Source organism: Struthio camelus, chromosome 5 (genome assembly GCF_040807025.1).
Source record: "Struthio camelus isolate bStrCam1 chromosome 5, bStrCam1.hap1, whole genome shotgun sequence".
Taxonomy (NCBI): Eukaryota; Metazoa; Chordata; class Aves; order Struthioniformes; family Struthionidae; genus Struthio; species Struthio camelus.
Window position 1 is genome coordinate 69,023,777 of NC_090946.1, and position 23,284 is coordinate 69,047,060.

Consider the following 23,284-nt stretch of genomic DNA (forward strand, 5'->3'; position numbering starts at 1 on the left):
TTCATTATTTCCAAATTAAAGTTGTGTTTTGAGTTGGAAGGCATTTAGACAAGGATAAGTTGTTTGGTAAGATGAATTTAAGGAAGTCATGCATTGACAAAGCAATATTCTTTTATAGCTAATATGATAGCTGTGTGGATCAAATGCAGACAAAGACAGGAAGATCCCAACAGCAGGAGATATTTGTGGTACTTTCAGTGAGAAAAATAATGAAAACATTCTCACAAATAAAAAAATCAGGTTTAAACTGTGGATTTGTAGGATATCCTAAGAAAAAGAATAATAAACTAAATATATATATATATATATGTACATTGTTCTTCATTGTTCGGAATGACGTGACTTATTTACATTATTCCAAACAGATTTTGTCATGGTGATTTAGCCATCATCCACTTTTTTGGTGCTTACTTGTCTAAATTTTGTGTGTCATATATACAAAGACAGATGAAAGTATTTCTGAGATATAAATTTGCATGTGCAAAGACAAATACAGTAAGATTGAATCATCTCTGTATATTCTGTAATGGGAAAATAAAAAGATGACAGTGAGCATCAAATTAACTTATTTTACTAGCTTCTCCCTCAAACACATTTTAAAATGTGCAAAACAATGTAATTTGTTGTGGCATGCTACTCCCTGTGTTGCTATTAAGCTATCCAGGTGACGCTCTCTCGGGAATCCACTCTGAACAGAGGCCTAATTCAAGACTGGATCACAACATCTGCACCAGATAGAATTTGTCATCTTCTGTCTTCGAGCCCATTGGCTGTTGCTTAGCAACTGGCCAATCTCACAGAGTATTTGCCATGACAAATTAGTAGCGTTGTTACCATGACAACCAGCTTTGTTACTTAATTAAATTGATTTGAATCAGAATTGGCTTTCGGGGAAACAAGTGTGTTGTGTGAAGTAGTAAACATGAGCTTGCAGCTAACCATTCATACTTTGATGTAGCATTCCCTAAAATCAACAACGTCAGGAAGAAATCTACAATCAAGTCTTAGAATCACTCTGGCCAGCTTTGCTCAAGATCTTCGTTTCTTTTCCAAATTTTTAGAGTACTTTGGGCACATTTAGCGATGGTCAAAAACAAATTTAAAGAATGACATCTCTCAGCGAAAAAGAAACCCAGGCTGCTCCAATTTCCTGATGAATTGTTTGATAGTGTAGGTAGGGAATGCGCTGCTCTTTAGCGACTGATTGTGGAACACTGTTACAGTGTCACTGGAGACTGCACAGTTTCAGAGGGAAAGGGGAAGGGAATCGGATTATGTCGAGTGAAGATAGGAATGGAAATTCTTGACATTCTTCCTATTTTTACTCAACTGACATTTTGATTACTACCTTGGGAGTCTCGGTGTTCACCATAATTTATGGCTTTTTCTGGCTTGAGGAAGAGAGGGAAATCCCATCTCTTGATACTTAGGGCCGAGGCATCACAGAATTAAAATAAGGCATGCTAGAAATTCAGATTTCACACTGCTGGTAAATTTCTTTTAACAGAAACACCTACACACTTTTTAATTATGTTTTCTACCCTTCTTATCCTCTTTGCAGACTGACAGAGACACAAGATTAACATATTTATATCTTACATATATTTAATGAATGAAACCTACCCGTTTAGTAAGAGTACAGCTGTTGCAGACTTTAGATATGCAATCTCACAGTTTTCCAGTTTCTCTCTCTTTTATCAGCTGGGAATATACGGGTGGCTGCTGTTGCTGTCCTTCCCAATCTTCTTGCAAATTTAACTGCACAACTCAAGTTGTATTTTCCTTATAAAATATTAAATGAATTGCTTGGAATGATTTGAGATTTCTCATTATGTGTGACTGATTTAAAGCTAGAATATGCTGTTTTGCACGGGTGTTCCAAAGCTTAAATCTATGTAAACAATAAACGGGAAACATCAACCAAGTGGTGACTCACATGGGAAACTGCAAAACGTTGACAAATTCTAAATTACAAGGTGCTGTGTGGCCTTGCTACATTGCTTGTGTGCTATCTGTAATTCGCACTGCTATCATTAGAAAATGCAGACAGCCCACTGAATCTCTCTGAAGTAGATTTTTATTTCTTTAGACTTTATTAGCAGAGTCTCACTTTTTTAATGCACTTGTTTTGAAAGTTTGTCTTTGTTCAGAAGCTTCTGGAAATATAAATCATTTAAAGGAGAGAGGAAACATTTACATATGTACCACTTGCAAAAACAGCTAAGATGATCCTGCACACCTCTGAATGAATTCATACAAAGTATTTTTCTCCTTAAATCTTTTTCAGAGAACTTAGAAATTTTGAAACTTGGTTTACAGCAATGCAAAGGAAAGTTCCAAATACTTTGATGTTTTCTCTCTGGTAAATATTATGCATAATATGCATATTATGCTTATATAGTGATTTCTTCTTCAAAAATCCTGTAGAAATGTCATATTGTCCTTCTCATTGTTATAGCAGAATTAATAACAGGACCTGACATCTTTATTATACAGAGGAGGAAACTGTAGAGGAAAAATTAAGTCACTGGCAAAAGTTCAGAGCTCAGAATCACTGTCCAGATGTCAGCCACCGTTGAAACAATAGATCCTTGGAAAAAAAAAATTTCTGAAACATAGATATCAACGTTAATAATAGAAAAGTCTAAAGAAATTAAAGTGGGGAGGAAATGGGGAGTAAAAGTAAATTCAAAGGATAAATACATGTAAATCTGAAACAGTGTGACGAGACCACACATTGGATAGGCAAACGTAAGCAGCTGAAAAGTCATGCAAAACAAGTCAGAAACAGACTAATTGGGGGGGGGGGGGGAAGGAATCAGTGTAGTGGGCAGAGGGGCAATGTCTTGCCTCTTGCATGGCTTCCCACTTGTATTTCAGTCATCAACAGCAATCAGCATCATCCAGTTAATGTATTGTTCTAAGACAGGATAGGGATTTCTCTCCAGATGAGAGGAACAGACTCTTCTGCATTTTTCAGCCATTCAAAAAGGAAAAGGTGGCAACACTGTAAATACTTTGATTCCTTCCTAAATGTATTTGGCCTTCAGAGATCACAAATTAAAGCAAATATCAGGAGATTAGTAAACACACAAATTTAATAGTTGAAGAACCTGCATATATATCATCCACTGCTGTGTGGGGATCTGGGACACTATTATGGAGATGGCATACGTTAAGATGGTGTTTTAAAGCATACATTTTCATTACTGCATCTTCTTCTGCAATATAAACACAGAGGCATTTGTATCAAAGCTCATTTCATTCAGCGATAGGTATGGTCCTGGAAACAGGCCTTACAGCTGAGAAGCAGCTGTACAAAGCTGGCCACATTGCTGAACCTGAGTCCTTCTTTGTCGTGGACAGTTTAACAAGGCAAGGACTTAGGTCAGTCCAAGGGTGAATCACACAAACAAACCATTTGACTGCCCAGCCTGATTAATTATGCTACCTGCCCTCAGGCAAAGTGAGTAGATACTTTCTAGACACTGCCCATTCCCATCTTTGCAGGTTTGTTAAATAGCCAATAAAAACGCTTTTTAACTTGGCTCAGCTGCAACTAATGGATGTCAATGATTTTTATACTGTCCTCCTCCTTTGTTCAAAAGTTTCAGGGCAAAATTAAAGCAGGAATATATAAATATGATGCATTGTTTTCAGTAGTTTGTCATCACTTATTACTCTTCTCAGTCCCTCCAAAGGAATAAAAGGATGGGGGCATATTTTTCTCTTCAGGGTTAATGAGTATTATTACACTAAGGATGAATGCTTCAAAATCCTTCTGTAATGATTAACTTTATATTCCAAGCAAGAAACTTTTCTCTTCTGGAACTATTTTAATATTCTTCCGTGGCTGACTGTCCTCTCTGATTTAGTGTAGGAGATGATGAGTTACTGATATTTTCCCTACCCACACCTTGAGATTAAAGGTACAGTTGAGCAACTGAAAGCATGTCCCCTCTCCGTTCCATGAACATATCTGAACCACATGAATATAAACAGGTGCAGTGGGACTGATTCAGATCTTTCTTAAAGCCAGGTAGCTCTGGTACAATTTCAGAGAATTAGCACTGTTAAACATCAAGGTTCTGATCACGAACATAAACTCTTGTTATACTAGGTACTGTATAAAGCCAGAAAAAAATGTTGTACAGAGTTACAAGTCAAAGATAAGGACGTTGGTCATATATAGAAGGGGAAAACAAGAAAATAACGAGGCAATTTTTTTGTCAATATGCTATGCCTCAACCACGGCACATTACCAGAATAATATTTGGAAAGTAATAAGTCTGAAAGCTGATAAATGATATTAATGGTATATTAAAGAAAATAAATAGGGTAGGAGTAGGTTTGTAAGTAAGGGTATTAAAGTCAAATTTATGGGCTATACAAATACACATTTTAACAGCATCCCTGATGGTTATCGGCAGGGAAGAATGGTAATTTTCAAAGTCAGAGAAAAGGATATAGAAGAACTGGGATAGGGTAACATGAAAGTTGACAACAATTTTAACTGTGAATGGATAAGAAAGGTTGTGTCTCAGACAAATTAAGTACAAAGTATTTGGATGTGAAGACTGCAGATCTGTCAGAGATGAGCCAGGTTACAAGTCTGACCAACACGCAAGATGGTGAAGAACTTGATCAAAAACATTTCTTCCTTTTAGCCCTATGGGGACAGGTAAACCTGAGGGGATAGTTACATCTGTCTATTTGAATGTGGTGACTGATGCCTGTGATTTAGAGAAGAAAAACAGTAGAGAGCAAAATATGTGGAACCATCATAATAAGCTGAAAGTGAGTATGAAGTAGTGATACAGAGAGCAGACGAAAGGGAGAATTAGAGGAAAAAAGTAAACAAGCAAAGCGGAACCCCAGAGGAAACAGGACTTCAAGCATAGGACTGATCATGCTGATAAGATGATGATGGAGTAATAATTCTGTTATTTTACTAAGAATCCTTAAAATCTTCAGTGACAACTGTTTCAGCTGAGAGGAAGAAGATAGTCCAGTGAAGGTGTAAGTAGGAATGAGAATAGAGGAATCCCAGACACATGCTGTGGTTCTCTCTTTAAAAATCAGAGAGAAAGAAAAGAAATACCTAGGCCAGTACTAGAGGAGCAAGAGAGATGGACTTTCTAAGATGAGGAAAATGAAGTCATGTTTGTATGTTGAGAGAAAAACCACGGAGGGGAGTGAGAGAAAATCAGAGAGAATACAATAACAAAAATAAAATGATTCACTGGAAGAAGGTAATCAACAAAAACCTATGGGAGAAGGAAGAGAGAAATCAATATAGGAAAATCATAGAGTTATCCCAGTATTAAATCAGAACTTAGTGACAAGGTTATTGCCTGAAAAGGAATCTCGGACAGGATTTTTAATTGCTTTTCAGTTTTATTCAGACAGAGGGGTTTGGATGACCTCTCTGCATAAAGGAGAAGATATGTGGTCAACTAGTTCATAAAGGAAAAATGACTTCAACTTTGTTGCATCAACGTGCTGGCCTACAAAGAGCTTTCTAGGAGTTTTAAGTGAAAGTCAGATCATAATTAAGCAGGGATTTATTAGAACAAGGTTATTAAGAAGATGTAATAGCATAAGAGAAATGAAGTAAATAATGCCAAGCAGATCTATCATTCCATTTTTATTTATTAATTACAGCTTTTTCTCCATCATGTGATACAAATGAATTAAAGTTTGTGAACTTTTATTCATAATTTTATTCATGAATAAAAGTTTGTGAACTCCATGAACCTCAGGACTATACATCTTTTTCATATTCTTTAGAAAGCACTTAATAAATATTACATTACATCAAGAGAATACATCTGAGGGCATACTTCCTTAATAGAGCAAAACAGAGGACAAAGTCAAAGTTGAATACATGACACCAAACGGAAATAGTGCTGAGTGATGACGGATTATATTGCAGTTAGGAGAGGATGCATGTTTTCATTCACAGAATGACAAGGCTGAAAATGTCAAGAGGTCAGCTAGTCCATCCCTCCTACGGCAAAATCAGCTATATCTATGTTGTTCCTGACGGTTGCTTGTCTAATCTGCTCTTAAAGACCTCTAGTGATGGAGATTCCACAGCTCCCAGATAATCTTTTTCCAACTGTTTCCTTAGGCTTTCTGTCAGAAGACTTTTCATAGAGCCTGAACGTTCCTTGCTCCAATTAAACCTATTGCGTCTTAGTCTAGTCGGAGGGGCATGTGTTCATTTCCATATTTTTTAGAATTCTTTTCTTCTTCAGGAATACGTTTTTTTCAGACATTTCATATGGAGTATTTATTTTTGGTCAGGGCAGGACAGAAAAGATCCATTAAAATATTCTGTGCCACTGCAATTATTTTAATAAATTATTTGGGGGTGGGAGCATAAAGGTGAAGGAGGGATGGTAGATTGATATATAATGCTAATTTTTTCCTTTGTGCTCATTGAAATAAATTTCTTATCAGTTATGTGAACGTAGTGAGTGTACACTCAAAAGGGAGATAATAAAGAGAGTGTAGTTTTATGCAATATGTAGAATTTCAAAGCATCAGTGACAAGGACTTTGTTTTATACTGAGTTCTGAATCCCTGTTTCCAGCTGATAGAGATCACTGCCCACTAGCAACCACAGAGAGCAGAGTACCCTAAGAAAACATTACACTTTACTGTTGCGGTCAACCAAAAGCCGAGTGGTGGTGACCTCATACTTAACTTTTTAGGTTCCTGTGGCTGCAACTAACATCACAGAGTCTTGCAGGTAGCATGTTGCTTCTGAGTGATGGGTTGGGAAACACTGATTTATAAATCATGATGACACTTTGATGACTACTGTAAATGTGGAGGCACTGAAATAATGTAAACATATTTTCTTTCTCTTTTCTTTTTTTTTTTTTTTTTTTGGTCCGGAGACCAACACCATCTAAGCCCTCACCTGCTTCATGATAATCTTGAGAAACGATAAGGAAAAAAAAGGAAAATATTTCTGGCAAACCTTTCCTTCTTTCCATTAAGATAAAACAAAATCAAGTTGTTCTCCAAGGAAAAAGAATTTTTCTTTTTCAATCAGCTCTAATTAAAATATTGTGAGGGAGTTCTTATTGTGCCTATTCTCCTTTAAACTGGCTGACCTAACACTGGCCAAAGATTTTCAGCTAAGTTTTGTATAAAATTATTGTATATTTACTTTGATCCTTCACCCTTGCCTAGATGCAAAAGTCTGTCTATTCCATGCACCTCTAGGTTTGCATCATTTATCAAGGAGGATGCAAAAGCTGATTTTCTCATGCGAACACCTCTGCTTTTGGGTCATTCCTTTCAATTTACTTTTTCTAATTCTTCTAATTCAGATTAAAATAGTGTAAATACAGTGAAACACTATGAAAGTATGTCACTGTTAATGAAAACTAAGTTACAGCTTCAGTTTGATGATCTTAGAACTACAGAGAAAGGACCAGACTGTAGCACCTCTGCCTAAGTAGCAGTGGAAGAGAAACGAGCAATCTGAGATTGTGTCTAAAACTACACTTGTGTCTGGGGAGTGTGATACTTTAGCTAGAGCTGCTGACATCTATTCTCCAAAGAAGCGAGGGTATTACTGAGCTTAGAAAGAGCTCAGAGGGCAGTATTTTCACAGCCCAGTGGGCCCACAAAGCATCCTGACTTTTTTTCCTTCACAATCTGTATACTACAATTTAATCTCGTATAGCCAACAAGTTTTACTGTCATGTCTAGAATGAGTTTTAAATAGTGATTTACCAGCTTTTAAAATAAATGCTATTTGCAGCAGAAAATCTCTAGTTTAGCTTTGTTTTTCCTTTCCGCTATGAGGACTCCTTTTTCCTTTTCCCCTTAGTATGCTGACAACACCGCTCCGTTAAGGCTGGTTGCTTCCATTTGCATTGGACATCTCTTCTGCATATAGATTGATGAGTTTAATCAGCAAATCAGGAGAAAGATTTGGACATCAATCAGTGTCACTTTTCTTTCTTCATAGTTTCTGATTTGCTACTTCCAGTTATCAATGCAATAAAATGATGCCAATTAAAGATAAAATCTTAGATATAATACCAAGTTAGTGTAACATTTTCAGCAGGCCCAGCAGCTCTATTGTATTGTGATCACTGATATTCTGAAAAAGAGATACCATATTTAACAGCAAGGACCAATGATGGATCCATCATTCAGAGTTCAATCAAAAAAAGACAAATCAGTAGTGTACAGATTAGAGTGTATTGTATCCTCTTCTGTCTTCTTAGTAAATAAAAAAACATTCCATGCATTTCCATGGACACCTAAAAAATTGAAAGTCTAGTTTGTTCCTCAAAACTCAGCCACTTTTATTTATAAAACTAATTTACTCAGTGCAGTTCTAGTACTCTAGATCTAAATGACTTGTTGAAGGCCATGTGATGGAAGGGAATCAAACTAGACCCCCAGGCTAATTCCAAGCATTGCACTGTTCTTCCTTTGCTGGAAAATATCATCTAATTTAGAGAGCTTTGCCAATAGCAGATTATCTTCCTGACTGTGGGGGGACTGAGCTAGTACTTCCTAACCACTAGACTACCTTTATTGTCACACTCTGCAATATGGAGAAGTAAATGTATAGGGCACTCCTCCCGTATCTACAGCCTAGAGATGGAGGGATAACGGATCTAGAGAGACAGATCACTGCTCCTCATGCCCTAGCACGGCCATGTAGTTTTGGTCCACAATATAGGCCTAATTAAGGAATTGAACTAGCATCCTTTTTTAAGGGACCTTTGACTGAAAAAATAGTGTAGTTAGACCAATTACGCGTATATCTCATAATATGTAAAAAAAAAAAAAAAAATCAGTGCAAAGGCCAGCCATCCAAGAAGATAAAATGGCTCATATAATTACAGCTCTTGACGAATGTTTTTCCTTTCACAGATGCTACTGTATGTTAATGGAGATTTTTCTTTAGTTTATGGGCTAGGATTCTGTGGTTTTGAAGCAGTAACTCCTAAGATTCCTTCCCTAGCACTGTTTGTTCTTGATTTAGTTGTTTTTTACAGCATTTTTACCATACCTGGCAATCATACACATATTTGCGATGTCAAGTTTATCTTATATTTTTAGTCTATGGCCAAACTGCCTTATTAGAAATATCTCAGCAAATATCCATTTGACTTTAAGTTATTCACAGGCAATCATGGAATCATAGACTAGAATCATAGAATCCATAGTAAGATATGTTTAAAATGGAAACCGTTTGACTCACATTTTGATTCATATTACAGTCTACATTGTGTCACAGACTGAGCATGTACCGTCTTATTTGCCTCACACTGTGGCAAATAATTCTTCAAAATCTACATTCAGTTTTTTGAAAATTCTGACTGATACATCTACTGACAATGATAAAGATAATAATTATGTAACAGTGATGTTCCTGAAGTGATATGGATATCTGCACAAAGCCTGCTGATATTACCCTGTAGATTTCATATATTTATATATGTATATATTCTAATGTATATGTGTAGATGCATGCATCTACACATATGGGTGTATACATACAAAGCATATACATATGAAACAGTCCTAGTACTACATGTATTTAAATACATATATTTCATAGAGATAGTGGGAGATGATCTAACTGGGCCTTATTTATGAGTTATGTGATCATCCTAGTCTGGAAAGAAAATTATATGATTATATAAACCAAAGAGGTAATAACAGAATAACAGATGCAACCCATCTCAGATGACAGAAAATGAGTTGTTTACCCTCAGTGATAATGGTTACTGAGGAATTCTTGCGAATCCAAATGGCAATGCAGCCATTGGCCTGCAGACAGCATTTGGAGCCTTTATCCTCCCAAAAGAGGCCTGAAAATATGCTGAAATGTAGGTACATAGGACCAGTGCTGTCTTTACGGAAAGATTTCTAAGAGTTTCTTTTACCACCTCTGTAGCAAGAGAGGAGTAAAAGGAAGTTGTGAATGCAAAACGATTCGGCAGCAGTTTTTAAATATATATTCAATCATCTGACATCACCACACCACATAACAGAGTGATAGTTCCTCAAGTGCTCTGAATCCTACCGCCTAGCATCTGTCACGGCTTCATGCTTGATGGCCTTCAAGCCACCAAATGATATTTCATCTTTGATATATGCAGGCTGTGCTTTGCTATCTTCCCTCCTCCTTTTCTCACAGAAATAGAGCCAGATAGATGCTTAGGGCTGACTTCCACAGGCACTGAGTGTCACAAAGACATTTAGTGTCATTTGAGATGCCCTAGGATATTCCTGCCCAGCCTCAGCTGCCACTTCAGAAAGACGCAGGTCTCCTGTAGGTGTGGCCTCTTATCTGACAGCTGTATGTGGATGCCTTAGGGCATCATAAGCAATACTAGATGCCAACACATAGAAAACTGAATCAAACCCTCCCAGAGGTACACTGCAATAACAAGCCCTGCCACCTCGGGCAGGTACCTCCAGCAGCAGAATCCAAAAAGTTTCACCTAGAGAGGTGGGGCAGGTGCAGCTGGCTCTCACAGAGCCTGTGACACAGTGACACTTTATCACAGAAGGGAGGCTGCCTGGATCTGCCATGGCTGCGTTGGGAGCTCAGACTGCCACCGCGGGCTCTGTGTTGTAGTAGCCTTTCAGAATGTCTTCGCAGTCAGTGCACTGCTCAAGGGAAAGATTTTCCTTTTTCCCTCATAGCCTACTGTGGAGACATTTGTCACCCAGGCTATTCAAACCAAATGGACCTTTTTAAAAAAACCAATTGAATAACGTATTGGGCTGACTGCGCTTGTACCAATATCTAAGTTTAGAGAGGAAAGAAAGAGAGAGAGATTTCTGAGGAAGCTAAAATTCTTTTTTTTTTTTTGTTCGAGTTCAAATCAAGCAGGCAGGATCAAAATTCCTTGGCTTGTGTGCCCTTATTTACAATTAGCCGTATTCACTGAAGAGAGACAGTTGTCCTACAATCTGATTATGCAGGAACACCTGATCTGGCTAACACCGAAGCTGAAGAAACCTCTAGGGACCTGCACCCAGTTTTCACACCTCCCCGATTAGTGACTGAAGCCAGGCCCTTCTTCTTGTGACAGATTAATCAAACCTTCTCTCAGCCTCTAATTGGACGACAATCAGGTTCTCAGGGTCTGCTGAACAGGGTGGGGGGGGGGGTGAAGGGGGATCCCCCTTCCCTTATCTTTTGTATGTCTTTCATTTCTGGCCTAGCTGTCTTTTTCTACCTTTTTTATATGATGCATTTACTTTGTTACAGTTTCTCCTCCTTTAAATGAGCTGCATATTTTCACCCAGCATTGCTAACTTCCATCAGTTTTCCACCGAAGACACAACCTTTTCTTCTTATTATAACAGCACAGCTTGCAAAGTGATAGTTAGGAATCAGATTGTGTCAGCACTCCCATTACAACCCCCATTTTCATGTAATCTTTTTTAGTGTGGCCACAGAAATATGCTCAGGACTTAACGCTGCCATCTAGGTCTTGTTCAAAGAGTGAATTTCCCTTTTCTCCACATAGCTGAAGAATAAAATATTTGACCACTTTTAAACTCCAGGAATATAAACAAACCAGCACAGGGGAAAATGTGACAGATTTATGAGGCCAAGCTTATTTCAGTGTTTATCTGGCCAATCCTTTTTCTGCCCCACTACTTGCTAATATTAGAGGCTTTATCTTCCCTCATAGTGACTGTGGATCTAGCCAAGAAAGGAGGCTGCTTGAGGTTCCCTAGGGGTACAAGGAACCTCTGAAGGTTCAGTGTGCTCCATATGAGAATTTAAGCCCTTGAATGTTTATCCAAACTTTCTAGGGATCTCCATTTAACTTTTTCCTCCTTGCTCACCAATGTAAGTTGAAGATGAAAGGGTAATTTGACTTTCCATTTCCTGGACTTTGTCTGTTCAATGACTTATACTTAATGACGTTTTTTCCATTGACTGCTAAGGATTTAGATCTGACTTTATATTATTACCTGAATTCAAAGAAAGAATAAAATAAAATAAACCCTCATAAGATCCACCCTCCTCGTTAACTGAATTTTTACAAATATCAGCATTCTTGATTCAAGAGGAAACAGGATGAAGGTATTCCCGAAACTATTTTCAATACTTTAGAATTAATAGTAACTGCACTGAACAAATTGGCTGAATGAATTCTGATTTCACAGTTGTACCAGATCACATCTACTCACTTTCACATTCTACTATAGCTGAGCAAACACTATGAAGAAAAAATGCCTCTAACTGTATGTATGTTACCTATTTTGTCCTAATATATCCTATTTTGTCCTAATTTATCCTAGGACATTTGAGGCATGTAAATTGTAATGGCCCTGACTGTTGAAGTCTGTCTATGTAGAATCTGTAATCTACAGATCTGGGTCATATGCCAAACTCTAGAAATGTTCTCCGTTCGATCGTCCAACATTTTATTCGGTGGAAGCTCCTTGAACCAACTCATGACTCCTTTACTTATGCAGCTTTATACTATGCTTATGCTGTTTCTCTCACTCAGAGGTCTGCTTACAACAACCAAATCATTTAATCTGAATTCTGTTCTCTCTCCAGCACCACTGCATATGTAAACTTCATGTCCTTGTCGTTAAGGCTCACCTAACTGTATGCCTCTCTGTTTTCCTGACCAGCCTTCTTTTAGGTTGTTTCTATATCGATGTTTTAACTAGACACATGTTTCTGCACAACTACAAAGAAAAATCATCCAGCACCTTTTTATCCACTTTGAACTCATGCTCAGCTACTTAACTCTGGATTAATTCTTGCTAGAATTCCCTAGCTAACAGGGAAACTGCAGTGACTGCTTGACTCCTGATTACCTCCCAGGGCTCTTCCCACAATTCCCCCCAAGAACCACATGAATCTTCCCATAAGCTGGCTGTGAAAGAAGTCTGGTGTTTTTCAGCATTAATGGTACACTAACAAGACCAAACTCTTCACCCTATTTTTCTGCTCCACTTGCAACTTCCTCTGAAGTGATTTTCTTGACTGAATCTGTTAAATTATTTCAACTCTATATATTTAATTCCATGGAAGAGGCCATTTCTATTTTGCTCCCTGTGTGCATTAGCTGCTAATTGTTTGCATGGAGATCATCCTACATAAAAATAGATTAATAAACCAATTGTGCTATTAAAACTTATAACTTAATGAGTACAATAATTATCCTGACCACTATCGTTGTATGTTGCACCCATCTAGCCCTCTTTAATTGTTTCAATTGTTGGTGCTATGAGATAAGGATCTTCCTTTTGGATGAGGTGAAAATATATCCAGAAGGCTGTAAGCCATAGTTTACAAACCCTTATTTATCATGACTCATCTTAGTAACAATAGAGAGGTGTTCCTAAACTAAGTTCTCATTCTCAACAGCCCAAAAATTTTTTATCAGAACATCACGGTAGGCTTTTTTCTTGGCTTTATATTTAATACTTGTCTCTCTTCTGAAACAGAGTAAGAAAAGTCAATTTATATTTTCCAATTATCAACGTTTCAGCTAAGTTTGGTTTTTAAATGTCTTAAATATAATGTGGTCTGCTGATCTCAGCTTAATATTTAAATGCATGTGATATTGTTACTATCACTCTTTACAATATTGTTCAGGGATATTTAGCAATAGGTATTATTTTCTGGCTTATGGATACGACTCTTTATTTTAAAATAAAGTGTGAAGTCTGCACACAGACCTACTTTTTTGAATCTGATCAATTTGAGGGGTCTTTGCCCACACTGCTCTCCTCAAAACTCTCCTTGTTGAGTAATGGAAAATAGGAAATAAAGTTGAGTGACAGAAAGATACATGCTCCAATATAAATTTAGTCCTCGTCAGTAACCAGACATTTCTCATAGAACCCAGTATGTCGCTACAGCCTTACTGTTGTATGCATAAGAGCATATATAAGTGATGATACTTATGAGCTGACCTATTCTGGAAAATTATCTTGAAATTTTGATTGTGGTGTAAAGTCTGAGACTAGCAAGCAAATAAGCACATAGCTAAAATTGTCAAAGTTCCTCAGTGTTCCTCAGTGACTAGTGGATAACGGACAGAAAACATGGCAGTTTTCCAGGATCAAAGGATGACCACTGAGTGTCTGTACATTGAGAAAGTTACATGCTCAGCAATTTATATTTTAGTGGTCAGAGGAGCCTTTCACACATCAGATGGTTTACTGAAGGATGAATGGCCAGTTTTTGGCCTCCTGAGATGCCATGGGTCACCTTCCTCTGTTCTTATATTTGCATAATATCGTCTTTGATTCAGAATTATCTAAAGACATAATTTGACTTCAGACTCCTACATTCCCAGGTGTAGCCTTCAGGGTATTTGCCATAGGTTATCCTCATATTATATTCTTGTGCTTCTGAAGTTGACCTTTTAGTCAATTTTCACTCCATCTTCCTTAGCAGCTTTGCACATCTATAACACCTTTCCTCCAAAGGTCTCAAAGTGCATTACAGCCATCAATAAAACAAAGGTGAGATTTTCAAGGGCACAAAGGGCAGTTACAATGCCTCCCCCACTTGATTTTCAATGAGACCTGAGCATTTATCTTTCACTCTTATGTCTCTGAATCTCTCTTTAACATACCTCACAAGCATGTGGAGACACTAAGTATTATTATTCCGATTTTACATAAGAAGGAAACTGAGGCAAAAAAAGAAGTTAATGGGCTAGCTGAGGTTCACGGCTACACTTTCTTGGAAAGGACCTAAGGGAGTCCCAGGCTGCTATATCTTAGCTATTAGAAAATCCTCCTACAGGAACCTTCCCTTTTCCTTCTATTACCTCAGTTCACATTCTGTCCATGACCTGAAAATAAAGCACCCTTCTTTAAAACCATTCCAGCTTCTTCAAGTCCATTCTAGGCTCTTAGATCTATTTTAAAACCAAACTCCATGGAATATACCCCCAGAGCCTGGAGCAAGCTTTTTTCCAGCTGTTCTGGTCTATTGGGTTCATATGTATTCAGGGCTTCAGGCATTTTTTGTAGCCAGTTGATTAAATATATATTTAGAATTTTTTAATATGCATATTAATTACCCAATAGACTGGAATGACTCTTTAGGAGCAATTTCAGCCTATTGTGTAAAAGCATTATAAAAATCCTTATGAAAAATAGTGATTGCATATGCTTAAATGCTCTCTTCCTTTACACCACCCCCTCCCCTGCTCCCTAACATACCACAAACAAGTTGTATCATATCCTGGATTAATCACTGGACGAATCTCCATTATTGTATTACATGGATGCAAAATCTCATCTTAAATTGGAAATTTTTTCCCCCTACACCATAGACAGGCAAATCTCCCCTCGTGAAGATTGCTGCAGAATCAGGACCCTTACAGAGTGGCAAATAGCGTATCTACGATTACTGTTGTTACTGTTCCAGTATTTTTAAAAATAAAGCAATTTTTGCGAGGTCCTGAGCTCATTTCAAACAGCCCATTTCAGTTCTAATATATTCTGTGCTCCCGTATTCATGCGGGGAATGGCGGGTAGATGGAACAGAAGTACTCATGCAGCCGTATGTATATCCAGATGAAAATATCCAAGCAAAGTGGCAGTGGGGGGTGGGTGAAGAGACTAAGAAAGACTTAATGTTATCTTCTTGCTGTCCCAGTCATCTCACTCCTTTCTAAAAGCACTGGACCCTGTGGTGCATGTTCCTGCATCACCTGATATATTCACGACTGTGTGGACATGCAGCGCTTCCTGTCTAACTGCAGGAAGAGCCTTCTGTTGCATCCTTCTTGGCTCTACGTCCCAAATACTGAAATCTTATTTCTTCACACTCCTGATAGCCCTTTAAACAAGTGTTTGGAAATTTGTGCTGACATTTTGGAGAGTGTTTTACAAGCTGAGAACAACAAGATGAGGAAAGGAGGCTGGTCACAGAAAAGCAGCACAGAATTGCTTAGATACCTGCAAACACACATCTCACATAAAATTACTGAAGACTCAACAATGAACAGGATCATCTCATCCAGAAAACAGGAACAAGCGCTCCCTCTGCCCACTTAAAAGATAATCATATGGGGAGAGCATGAAAAGAATCATGGATGATTCAGGACTTACCCCCATTACTTATTAGGCTACATTAGGAGGATCCTACCACTTACGGATCCCACCACTAGCTCTTTCGGATCCAGTTCCTCAGTCTGCTACTCAAACTACACTTTTGCAGATGAAAATAAATTGCTTTAGTGAGATGTGAATAACTTTCAGTCACTTTAAGCTGCAAAATGAGGTGCTGAATAGGTCCTCTTGGGGATCTAGTGAAGCCTGCTGGGTTTTGGTCTCAAACCAGGTTCCTGACATTCGAGAGTTAAAGCCCTGACTGCTAGTTTACACAAGCTTAGAGCAATTCCACCACTGACTGATCTGTTGGAAAAGCCTCAAAATGAATCCTGTGTTGTTTTAAAGTCCCCTGTCTCTTTCCTGAGCGCAATGGGAAGAGCACCACACCATCCCCTAATACTTGCTGTAAAAGCTGAACCCCTGCAAGTCAGGTATCAAGGAAGATAAATGCTCTGTTAGCCTGCTCTTCTGCTATTACAGAAACATAGCTGAAGTGTGCAGTGATGGACCATGAAATCTGAGGAGAGCCACAAGCCACTCAAGGTGAGAAATATGTGCTGGGAGGTCACATAGCATCTTTGATGTTTCCGTGAAATTATCACACCATAAACTGACAGACTAAAATATTAGATTTTGACCTTTTAAGTCAATCATATCACTTTTTATCTTAAAGATCTTTCATTTGCAAGTTGGTCACATATCAGAAAGTTTAACGTCCTTTTCGTGGTAAAAAACAGGTGCAAGCAAACCCTCTGGGAAAGGGTGAGCTATGAAAGCCATTTGTAATCTTGTACACTTGCCACACTATCTCACTTCAAATGTGGTAGGTATGTGTTAAGCTAAAGCATAAATAATACCACTCGTACATCTGCCTGAAAATCTCAGAGAAGATAGTATACACTGTGTTTTCACAGGCATGTTCATACTTGAAGTGCAAACTGAAACCCACAATGAAAGAGGCTGAATCCTCAATAAACAATTGTCAGCACACACTCTCAAGTTAACATGAAATCCAGTAAACTGTTAATCTGAGGACAGAGTAAGAGTAGGCCAGCACCTTCCCTTTTATTTGTCTGGACTCCAGTTACGCTCACTTGTTGGAAAGTATCGGAAACTCCAATTAACACTTCACTTTTTCTCTGATGAACCACAAGACTTTTAACCATCTTCTCCTATGTCCTTAAAGGACAATAGGTTAAAAGTATCTTCAGCATGATTAATTCAGATCTGGAGTATTAGAATTATTGTCACCATGGTGGCCTAAGTTTACAAGCGAAAAAGAAGAAATGTACTTTAAACACAAACATATATTTCACAAAAGAAAAGAATTAGCTCGTTACATAGATGAGATAAAGATCCTAGATCAACGGCAAATAGGGGATGCAAAGTAAAAATTCCTTTAGGGAATAAGTGTCCACCATTACTACAGTATCTTATAAGGAAGGGCCAGTTTCTTTACCTGTGAACACCCAGCAGAAGGAAGACAATCAGCAGGTGGTGAAAGACTTATCAGAATGATACCTCTGTGTGATCATCAGCTCAGCCAGTGATCTGCTCTGTAGCTCTAACCATCTTTTTCCCCTGTTCCTTGACAGAGTGAAGTTGTAAGGCTCCAGTTCCTGTAAAATGGAAATTCTTTGATTATGAAATCAGCCAGAGGTCACTGGCTTAGAATTCACTTACTCTGCGATGAGTCAGTGACTCTGTGGACAAGGAACATTTATCTCAAAACAAACTCTGCTTTCACAACCTGTGTCATAGTGCTATGATGTAACGTTAGGGTAAGAGGAATAATGCTATATGCACTGTTATTTTTCTTAGGCACCATAGCATGCTTAGGACCCTTTAGTGTCTGGCTGAATTCCATGGGAAATTACACAGTTTCAGACCTGGAATAAAATCTCAAATTCTGAGATGAAAGGAAATGATTTTGTGTTGATTGATTTTGTTAACTAAAAGTGAAAAATGTTATTATTGATTTCACTATCTAAAATGTGAATTTGACAGTTACAATTTAATTTTAAATACAGAAAAGTCAGTTCAAAAATCTGCATTCTAGTAAGGTGAAATTGAGACCATACTGAAGATTAGCAAAAAGGGAAAGGAGAAAGGAAAAAAAGAGAGCGGAGGGTAAGTGGAAGTGACTGGAAGGCGAGAGGATAGCAAGAAGAATGGAGCTGAGGAGAGCAGAGAGGAGAGAAGAGATCTGGTGAAAGGAAATGTAGCCCTGAAAAAGGTTCCTAGTAAGCTGATCTTTTTTTGATGAGTGATCTACCTCTGAAAATAACTTCTGACCAACTCTTCTATGAATTATGAAAGTGCTCTTTTCTACTTTTATTTATAGAATAAATAAATATAATAAAATAAAAGTAATATAGCCACTCCAGCTGTTATCTTTCATTCAGAATGAGAAGAAATAATCAATGTGTTGACACCCCTATATATCAGAATATATATCAATCTCTCTGTCTGAGAGATGGGATGAGGTGGGATGAGGTCTGATGAGGTGGGATGGCATATCAGGATCATAGCAGATAATATTTAGTGGACACTTTCATTCACCCTGTCATGCCATCTAATGGAAGTTAGAGATGGGTTGATAGGTAGGGATCCTATAGCACTGCTGAATACTACTAATCAGTCCAGGATCTAAAATGAAATAATTCCATTTGGTTTGGGGTTAGCAGGACTACATACACTGTGTAAGCTTGTTAGCTAATTAGCAGTGCTCTTGTTATTTCAAAACCATTTGAATCAACATTCTTTGATCAGCCCTGCTATATCCACTTTTCGTCATTCTTTCTTCCTTTCTCCAGTTTAAGCCTCCCTCATTTTCTGTGGCTTGTGGGTTGGAAAAAGCATATTATTTAGATGAGTATCTACTTTTCTTAAGCTTCACAAGAAAGATCAATTCCCCCCACTTCCTATCTCCACCTTCTCTGTTTTAACATTAAATGTCTTCTCTCTCATACATGATTCATAGCTGCCCACAGGACAGTCCTTAGTTTTCCCAACTCCTGCTGAGTGATTGCCAGTGTCCTGGGACTGTGTGACAACACAAAGCAGTAGATTTGTCCTTTCACATCAAGTCTGCAGCTCTCTTTCAGCAGCAGCACTTCCGTTGGTCACAGCAGGGGTAAGTGAGAGTTGGCTGCTGTCAAGAAAAAGGCAGCCAGACTGCAGTGGAGTAGGGATGAGTGCACTACCGGACAAAGTACTTCCGTAAGTTACCCATAAGTGCAGAGCAGCCAGGTGGAGACAGTACAGAAAAGCAAAGGAGAAGTCATGGGTGGACGAGCTGAGGGACTAAGTTAGGCACAGGAAAACAAGCAGGAAAGGAAATAGCCAGGAATTAGCCTGGATGGGAACGAAGAGAAGGGGTAGGAGAGGGCGACCGCAGTCCCCAGATTCTTTAGGCCGTTTAGAAAAACAGAGAAATGACTAACATGTTCATTGGCTTCAGTTTTTACATCCTATAAATGCCTTATTTACCTGTAAGTTCAGAGCACACTGAATCATTTCCCTTTAAGACAATTTAAGTTAGCTATGCAAATATTAAATAAGATACACAAAAGTACTAGGTACTTTCGAAAATTGTGGCCAATCAAGCCATTGGTTTGTCCTAGCAGGCTTGACATTGAGGCAAGGCCCTTGGGAGGGCAAGCAGCAACATCTTCCCCTAGCACTGAGTGCATGCAGGACAAGTCAGTCTGACTCAGAATGAGATAAGCTTTGTCACGAGTGAGGAGTGTTGGATGTTCTTCTCATATGTACATGTCTAAGTGTGAAATGAAGTGAATAACGTCACTTTTTCACTTTCAGGCAGCAGCTTTACGCTTTGAGCAAGGAATCATCGTGCATGGAGGAAGCCCAACTCCACTGGCAGAAGAACATTCATACAAACCTGCGTTAAAAAAAATAAAAGAACTCACCCAAACATACCCAACACACACTCAAACATAAAAGAAAAAGTAGTGCTCCCTAACAATTTCCTTCCAATAGCTGAAAAGAAAATTCATTTTCTCCCCCACTCCACAAATGCTGTCTGGTTGGGCATGGAGACTTAAACGCTGGACAGTTGCATTCACCACCTGATGTGAGCTCAGGAACACGGACAGCAAGTGTGAGGCCTTTTTGTTTTGAGTTTGTTTTCGCATCTCAAGAATAGGATCTTAGGTGCTGCAGTCACAGATCCTGGGAAATAAAGCTAGTGATGAAGAAACCTGAAAGCCCATCTGTTACATACAGATGTCACATATTGTACAGAGATGAGAGGCTTTACAGGGTGTACGTCTTTCCTTTAAACTAGCGGGAGGAGTTTTGCATAATTGAGAACAGATGGAAAAAGAAGGGAAAAGCACCCAAATCATCCTCCTTGCTGTCATACTTCAAGAAATGTGGTTTGTTGTTCGTATGTTATTCATGTACCTGGAAGTCTACCTGACAGTGTGTTGTCCAGTGTTTAATAGCATCGTGTTTTCACAGAAGCCCACTATTTTAAGAGATGTGAGGAATTAAAAATACACTGTGTGAAGTGCTTAAGTGTGGTTACAGAGGAAGTGAGCTGTAACACAGACTAGGAAGTGACTGATCCACGCAAAGCAGGCAAACCTTACAAATTATTAATACATTTATTTATTCTTTATGGAATTATCTTAGCTCTTCTAAAGTGGCCCTAGCTTGGTGCAGTGGGCAGTAAGAATGCAATCAAGTTTAGGAAAGAATATCTTGGTTTTCAAGCTGCTTCCTGGTGGACTTCTGTCTCCATTGTAAAACCACAGAAGCCACAATGTCATTTAACATTACCGTGCAAATAATTGTCATTGCACCTGTATCGGATTTCTCATAGATTGCAGAGGCAGTAAAGAAGCTTCTGACTGTGTTCTCAGATACCCCTTCTGTTCAAAAATTTGGGTTCCAGTAAAGATACTCCAACTTCTCATGCGCTACATCAGGCCCCAAAGCTGTCCCCCTCAAGTACTGGAATACTATGTGTTAAGAGCCAAATGCATTAAAGTCAAAGGCTGGGTTAATAGACGTATGAGGCAGTAAGCGCGCAGTAATTCAGGAACGTGCAAACTTCTCTCTCTTTTTTTACCTCCTTCATTTTTTAAATATAGTTTCCCGCCCTCCTCAGAGTGAAATAGCTAAAGCAAATCCATGTCGTCCAAGTAAAATTCACATGTGAAAACTGAGCTGTAAAGTAGCTTTCCAATAGATCAGATGTGTGTTCACACTGAGGTACACAAGAAAAGAGCTATGGGTTCATCACAGAATTATGCAGAGTTAACTGACGGTAGGACATTGGAATAAACTGTCTTTAGCCCCCCTCTCATTGGTACCTGCCTTCTCTAGCTGCAGCAGGGGCCAAGACATGGGTCTTTATGTTCCAAGACATCCTGACGTGCATAGATAGCACCCCGTCACGGCCATACAACAACGAGCCATGCTAGACTTGCTGCTGGAAGTTTCCCTTCACACAGCTGATATCAGCTGAAAATAATCATACTTAATCCAAACAGGAAATGGTTTGCTCACACCACCACAGCCAGCATGCAGGGCAGGGTGTTCCTGTTATCTCGGAGCTCAACAACAAGGTTCAAAATACAGATAGAGGAAAAGATATGGTGCATCACCTCAGGTGCAAATAGATGTGTCAAATAAAAGCAAATGATGAGAAGAGTTAATCATGAAGCCTATCACTTGTGCAATTGTGGCCCTACCCTCTTCATGCTCTTTTTGTTCACCTATTTGCAGCTTTTCAGCCTCTATCCTCTGCTTCTGCAGCAGTGGCCGCTCCACTCCACTCCTTTGCAGAATGGATTCTGAGCTACTTACCATGGGGTGAGGTTGCATAAGTGACCATAGTCAAGGGAATCAGGATTTGATTACTGGCAAAAGAGTCTTAAGTAGTACATCTGGGAGTGGAGGAGCATCCAGAAATTTCTAAGGCTTATCTGAATTTCCCAAACAGTCTTCAGGAGTCACTGACTGCAGACATTCTTCAGGATCCCTACAGCACTTACTACTACATCTTCTTTTCACAGTCACATCACTGTCATGATACAGGCTGACTGGGAGGATGAAGGGCCTAACTCTCAGTTCATTCTAATTTCAGTGGGATTAGGTGCTTCATTAGTCCAGTACTGTATTTAGATATTGTACTGGTGAGCAGAGCAAAGAACCATGTTTTCGAAGAAACGGAGGCCTTTAGATACCTATGCAGGTAGATGCCTAATGAAATTGCCAGTGTGAGGTTTAGGATCCTAATCTACTTGTATACTTTGCAAAACCTACTGAATACATTCTACATCTTTTAACACTGAAAAAAACTTTAAAAATCTGCCTGTAAGCTATTTCAGAATTTAGGAGACCGTAACTTCCTGAATGCACAAACTCCCAAGCTCTTAGATACTCATGAAATTGTATTCCCTCTCACAACTGCAGACTTTCTCATAATCTAAAAGCCAAACATCTCTGCTTACCACTAGACATAACCGAAGTAGTTAAGATCCCTGACCAAGAAACAGTTGTTCCTATTAACAAAGCACTGCCTCAAAGCTTCTCTCTTTCATGCAGTCTCACCAAGTTCGTTGGCGGTTATAGTCACAGAAGAAAGTGAGCTTGAGCTGCACACTTAGGAAGAGAATACAAACATGATGATTCACTGCTTCATCAAAACACTTAAGCTAGCTTTTAAGGCAAACGACATTTTAGATCTTTGTTTTCATGTAGTAATTCAGGGATCTCTGCTTTTGTGTTCTTCAGTTCTATATTTGCAAACATTTAACTCCCTATTAAAAATGTTAAAATATCTTCTAATTCTGTAGTAAATGCTAGTGATAATATTTTTTCTGATTCTAAGCTGTTTTGTCTAATTTTATTATAGCCTCCTCTTTATGCCAGGAAAGATTGGTAACAATGGTTTGGAGTTAAACTTAGATAGCAAACGGATCTACATTTTCCCAGCTAGACCGAAAGCATATACACAGGATGAGAAGAAAGAAAGTCCTTACATGTCAATTCTGCAATTTGCTATTTCATATCTTCTTTCTTTTCCTGCAAAACTTTGCTTTGTTGAAGATGTTTAAAAGTGTTCCTTATACAGCTGGAATGAATCTGTAGGTTTTTTTAAGGAGAGTGAAAAAAAAAAAAAGAAGAAGAAGAAAACCGA

General features: G+C 38.5%; 1 long non-coding RNA gene across 1 annotated transcript in view; it reads right to left on the minus strand.

Annotated features, from left to right (window-relative positions):
• Window positions 1-23,284, minus strand: part of LOC138067526 (uncharacterized) — a 98,721-nt gene that overhangs the window by 26,500 nt on the left and 48,937 nt on the right. Inside the window, exon 2 of the long non-coding RNA XR_011141647.1 lies at window positions 17,570-17,729. This is a non-coding gene — a long non-coding RNA (uncharacterized lncRNA). The remainder of the gene's footprint in view (window positions 1-17,569; window positions 17,730-23,284) is intronic.